The following is a 6,581-nucleotide window of genomic DNA, read 5'->3' on the forward strand; positions in this document are numbered from 1 at the left end:
AGCAAAACTTTAAAATAGTCATAACTTTTTTATTTGACATCCGCTTTTGATGAAATTCAAATTCATTTATTTCCACATTTCTATTACACAACCAACAAGGTACAGTATATTGAGATTAAATTAAGTGATTCCATATTAAAGATAAATTCCAGTTTTGGTAACGATCTCAAAATGACTTTTTATAGAATCTAATATAATGACCACCCAAGTGTCTGTTTGTATGAATAAAAAATATGTGCCAAAGGATTCTGGAAGAAATTGTGTAATTGCTGAGAAATAAGCAAAATAAGCGCGGATTCGGTCACTTCCGTCGGGTCTTCATTCCAGCAATAATAATACACTGTCCCACGTGTGCCTATCTGTGTTGGTGATCTTCAGTGTGAACATTTTTCAGCGTAGATTTCAAGATTTCACAAAGTTCAGTTTACGTAACTGTACCAGATCTAGATCCTCGATGATATTCTGACAATTAAGCCTGGTTTTACAGACTTTCTCATGAAATCATTGTTTACTGCAACTACTGGCATTTCTCTTTAATGTTCTTGATTAATCCCAAATTTTCAGCATTACACTTGTTTGATTTTCCTTTTATTTTATTCAAATCATTTTTTTTTTTTGGGGGGGGGTGGAATTGCAAGTTTCGGTCAGTGGATGGGGATGTCATCACTGCAGTTCAGATGACCTCATGATGATGTCACATTTTTTTCTGAACTGAATTATTGGGATATTAGAGTCAGATAGCGCAAATCTCTCTTTCTATTTCTTTACTCTTCTTCCGTTTTTTCTTTTATCAAAGGGGAATGAAACCTTTGGAATAATTGGCCTTGTGTGGAAACAGAAAAATCAAAGAAGAACAAAGAAAGTTTGAGAAAAATCAGACAAATAATGAGAAAGTTATGACTAATTGAATATTGCAATCACTAATGCTATGGAGATCCTCCCATTTGCAATGCGACAAGGATGTGTGACGTCACATGTGAACAACTTTCCCTTTGATGGACTACAAAACACCCTCAAAATGTCTCTTTTTGTTTTTTCTTATTGTGATACAAACTCTTTATCCATGATGTATTCTTTAAAAATCTGTATTACATGCCCTCCTATAGAAAGAACACATGATCTACTGATAGATGCGATAAAAGAGGCAATTTAAGTGAAATATATACTGAAGTAATGGGGAGAGTTGTTCACAAGTGACATCATACATCTTTGTCACATTACCAATGTGAGCATCTCCATAGCATTAGTGATCGCAATATTCACATGCTCAAAACTTTCTCATTATTGGTCCAATTTTTCTCAAACTTTCGTTGAACAGTTTCTTTGATTTTTCTGTTTTCACACAAGCTTTCTTGTACCAAAGGATTTATTTTCCTGTAATCACTTGAAAAATTCCAAGGGGGGGGGGGGGGTGGACAACAGCCTGTGGCACTGACCTAGTCTGCAGACACACACCTTGATTGAAACTTTGATCAACAGGCGGGTCAGGGGTCTTCACGCTGAGACTAGCGAAAGGGCCATCAGTCCACAAGTCATTATAGGCTGGACATTCAGACCCCTTAACTCGAGTGAAGGGTTTGCACAGCAGACTAGCACTGACCCTTGTCTGATCCCTTGTTCAAACCTGTCACTGAGGTTTAGAAGTCTGAATGTTCAGTCTAAGGTCCCTGCCATTAAAATTGAAACAGCAACTTTTATTTGTTCTAGTCTTGTGTGAAGACCCATTTGCTAATAAAAGATTCAAGTAGGTTCTGTGTCTAGTCTGCTGGACATACCCGTCACTCGAGTTAAGGGTCTGAATGTGCAGCCTACTCATGCCTTGTGTTCTGAAGGCTCTCTTCCTCAGGAAAGCAAGTTTTGTACATGCTAGTCTTTGCGTGGAGGCACACTTGATCAAAGTTCCAAGCAGGGTCTGCGCCTGTAGACTGTTTTATCCCTGAACAGTGAATGACATAAGCAATTTATTTTATACTGTTTGGTCTTGAATGCAGGCTAACATCATGACAAAGATCTGTAATGGAGATATGACTCTATGGAAACATATCCTGTTCTATTCAGGGTTTACTGACAAGAGTTAGTTGTGGTATGACTAGACCGGCTCTGTCATGGTTTCAGTTTAAGTATAGATATGAATGGACAATACATAATACATGTACATTCTGTAAACATTTAATTACAATAATACATATTTGTTTAATGTTACATACAACTAAATGTCTCATTGATTTTCATTACCTGTATCATATTTATGACAGTATTTGAAGAGCTCGATTCCAGAAGGGGCTAAAACCAGTTTTAACCAAAATTGATTTTTTTTATATATAAATATATGTATCTTAGACCTGGAAATCAAGTGTAGTGTATCACATTTGAAAAAAAAAAAATGGGGAAGATTGGTAATTTTTTTTCTACTTTAATACATAGTCATGCATTTAAATGTTTAGGTACATGTTGTGGATACAAGTTCACACCATCTGTGCAAATTTTGATGAAAATAACAATTTTACAATTTTATGAAAATTATTTTGGATTTTGCTCCTTCAACACCGAAAAGGTAACATCCTCAGAAAAGATGAACAAATTCTTTTTAAAATTTTCAATGGATAAACAACAGATGTGATGTAAAATGTACTCTTAGTAATATTTATGTGTTTCGTGTTCAATTTCCAGTAATGAACATGCCAAATAGGCCAAAATTGACATTCAACTAAGGTTTTATTCCAAAAGGAGCTAAATCCATGAAAAATAAAACTTCAAGTCTTAAAAATTGATGTTGAATGCTAGATTTCTAAAAACATGATTTAAGTATTGATCTAAGATGAAAGCAACATAGATATCAAAATAAAACAGCTGTGAATAGTAAGGGAAAGTGGTGAGTTAAGAAACCTTGATTTACAGAAAAACACTACTAAAAGTGGATTTAGCTCCTTTTGGAATGAAACTCTATTTCATGCATATGTTTGTGTAAAATCAACTTATCACAGTGACAGTATGAACATCAAGAGAAAAAAAAATAGACATGACACATCAATTAAATATATCTGATATGTATTTATAACATACAATACATGCATAATTTGATAACTTTCTACATGTGTTACCATATATCACAAAACATTTCTAAATATTCTAAATTGCCGAACATAAATTGCAACCTTTCCAATTGTCAACAATATTCATCACTTTGAAGATGAAATTAATATTGTGGCAAAAATTCACGAAGCTGGTTTACCTTTCACCTGTGGGCTAAAGTTGAATTTCATGGTGACAAAAGTGGGTTATGTTCATTAGTTGTCAACTGATGTCAAATGACACATAGAATTAGGCAATATGTGTATTGAGTAAGCCAGTTTCGTGAAAAGAGTATGGAAGTGATGACGTCACAATTCTTTTTTGCATTACAGTGTTTTTTTTATTTCAAATCTCGGCAGGGCATGATGAAAAACACCCACCACCAAAATTTGGTGGGAATTGGTCTATGGGGGCCTTATACATACTGTACATGTACATGTAGATATGGCCTCATGAATATATACCGGTAATTACATTGTAGCCCACTGAAGTCAATGTATTATTGGCCTAGTTCTAAATGTAAGGAACCAGGCCAATAATACAATTTATTTCTATGGGGCTAATTATGTATTCATGAGGTCATATCTTGGGGTCCCATGGACCGATTCCCACCAAATTTGGGTTGTGGAGGTATTTCATCATGCTCTTTCAAAGTATGGTATGAAATACACTGAAATGCAAAAGTGAAAATTGATGACGTCACACTTCGGTACTCTATTGCAAATCTGAACTTTAAGCTAAATTTAGCATCAGATGATTAGAGTTAATCCGCAAGTTCAAAGCTAACACACCTTCATGAATTTGGGTCAATATGGGCATACATACTTCATCGCAGCTGGGCTCGCATCTCAAACTTGAAAAAAAAATTAGGGCAGCTTAGAAAATGCTGTATTTTAAAAATATAGCAATGGTAGCAATCTCATATTGTCTGAAAACCGTCTCCTGATACCTTTGAAGAACTCTTTTGAGGGTGAAAGAAGGTTCTTCTTCTGGAAACAGTACAGGCCACCTTCTGGTGTATTGTACTGGTGAAGTGCAGTGTGCAAGTGTACATGTACATGTATATCCGATAAAACAATTACATGTACATGGGTTGCTACCAATGTTATACATGTATAAACTTTAAAATCTATCTTATTCTGAGCTGTCATCAAATCATTTAGATTTTGAGATACGAGGTTTTATCATCCCAGCCACGATATATACTGTATTCTTCACATTATACATGTACATGTAGCTTTAGAACAGCTGGTCCTGTAACACGAAGGTTAGCGATTAACCGTACACTTGATTTTCATGATTGATTGTACATTGTACTCAATGCAATTGATCGTAGAAAATGTTCTACGATGATTGCTAAGCTTTGTGTTACGGATCCAAGGGGCCCGTTTCATAAAGTTGTTCGTAAGTTAAGAGCGACTTTAAGAACGACTGGTGAACCTTTCTTAGACGCTAAATCATCACCAATGAACATACCATTTACCACAAGAAATTGATCACCAGTCGCTCTTAAAGTTGTTCTGAGTTTACGAACAGCTTTATGAAATACCCACCAGGGGGCCGTTTCATAAAGCTGTTCGTAAGATAAGAACGACTGGTGAACCTTTCTTACGTGCTAAACCATCGCCAATGAATATAACATTTGCCACGAGGAAGGATCACCAGTCGTTCTTAACGTCCCTCTTAACTTACGAACAGCTTTATGAAACACCCACCAGGTTAGTTGTGAATCAACCCATTATAAATTATAATGCAACAAAATTATAGACTTACATGTAAATACTAATTAAAATGAATTACATGTAAACGCCCCTGCTTTCATCTAAGATAATATTCACAGGAACGAAATCAACACTGTATCTAGTTTAATGATTAGTACTGGGTGCACATTCCATTGTACATGTATGCATATAATATATACATTAGATTTCAAATTAGATTTTGATTCACAAATGAAGAAAATGATTCAGAAAAATGAAACAGATTGGTGCTATGAAATTTTTCACTTGTTTAAATAAACATTTAGCAAAGGGAACATCATATTTATGAATGTGATCTACATGTAAGTGACGTTACTGGATTTGGAAAGAGTCTTTACAGCACCCAATCAGCAAACATATATTTTTATGTTGCTATTCTTCCCTAACTTAAAAAAATGTCCTATTTTGTTGCTCAATACATATATTTAACAATGGAAATTTTACTTTCTTGTCACTCTCATATAATTTTGTAGAACTATATGAATAAATATATTTTCATAGTTAACAACTTTTAAAGACAAATACCACAAAGAACAATTACATTTGTACTGTGGTTATAATGAACAAAAATATTGATCTACAATGTAGTTGGAAAGTTGTTCTTCCTGAAAAATAAGTTCCCCACTAACAACCCAACATACAATGTATGCAGATACTTGACTTTGAAGATTCCTATAACTTTCACTATTATATAAAGCTCATAATCAGTAACACTTAAAACTAAAGAGCATATCACACATAAAGAATAATTTTGAACTTGAAGTAAATACTTTGAATTTAGAGTATACCACGTATATGTACTGACAGACAAGTTATTCTTCCTACATGTAGGTTCTACATGAATTTAACACTCATTTTTTTAAATAAATTTTTTTAATAACATGTTCACTTTATTGCTAGCCAAGAACATAACACTACATCTACATGAATCTATAGATCTAGAAACTTTGACCACAAATATATTTGTATAAAATTGCACAATTCCTTAACAAATTCAATAGCCATCATGATAAGGGAACTCCATTCGCTATATATCTCCTTTTTTCTTTATAGATCTTTGTCAGAGAAATAATGCAGAGAAGTTATTTGCAGAATGAGCTGTTGCCACGTTTAACGTTCACCTGGGGCCGGTTATGTAAAACTTTTGCCATGCCAGAGTTGCAACAGGCCCCGGGGGAACATTATTCACAGGATAGGCTCAGGCTGGAGATTAAGAAAATCAAAGAATGCTTACAAATCACTAATAAATAAATCAGGGAAATATCATTTTCCTGGATTCAACATCGACTTTAGGACTGGAATGTGTTTAGATTTTTCAACCCAATTTCAACACAATTCCAGGACTTTTCCATGACTTTCTGTGATGTTCCGGGAGTTGGGATGTCACAAAACTGGGAAAAATGGAAATCATGAACACCAATTATAATAGCAGAGATTAGTATGATCACACAGTATGAGAGTTGCGAGACACAACAAACTGGAAAGCTGCCATAGCCAAGAGGTAATTGCAACTCCTTGACTTTTCACAATTTCCCTGACATTCCATGACCACTAAATTTGCTTTATACATGTACTTCTATTATTAAAGTCAAACGGATTTCTGTTGTCCAAAATATTTGACCTGCCGAAGATACCTGTATTTTGAGCCCTCTGGGGACTGTTGCAGAAAAAATAAAAATCAAGCACATCTTAATTTCCACAGAGTGAAAACCTTGTGGAAACATGTATTGCATTTGATTTTTTGTGAAA

Source organism: Lytechinus variegatus, chromosome 6 (genome assembly GCF_018143015.1).
Source record: "Lytechinus variegatus isolate NC3 chromosome 6, Lvar_3.0, whole genome shotgun sequence".
NCBI classification, from domain to species: Eukaryota; Metazoa; Echinodermata; class Echinoidea; order Temnopleuroida; family Toxopneustidae; genus Lytechinus; species Lytechinus variegatus.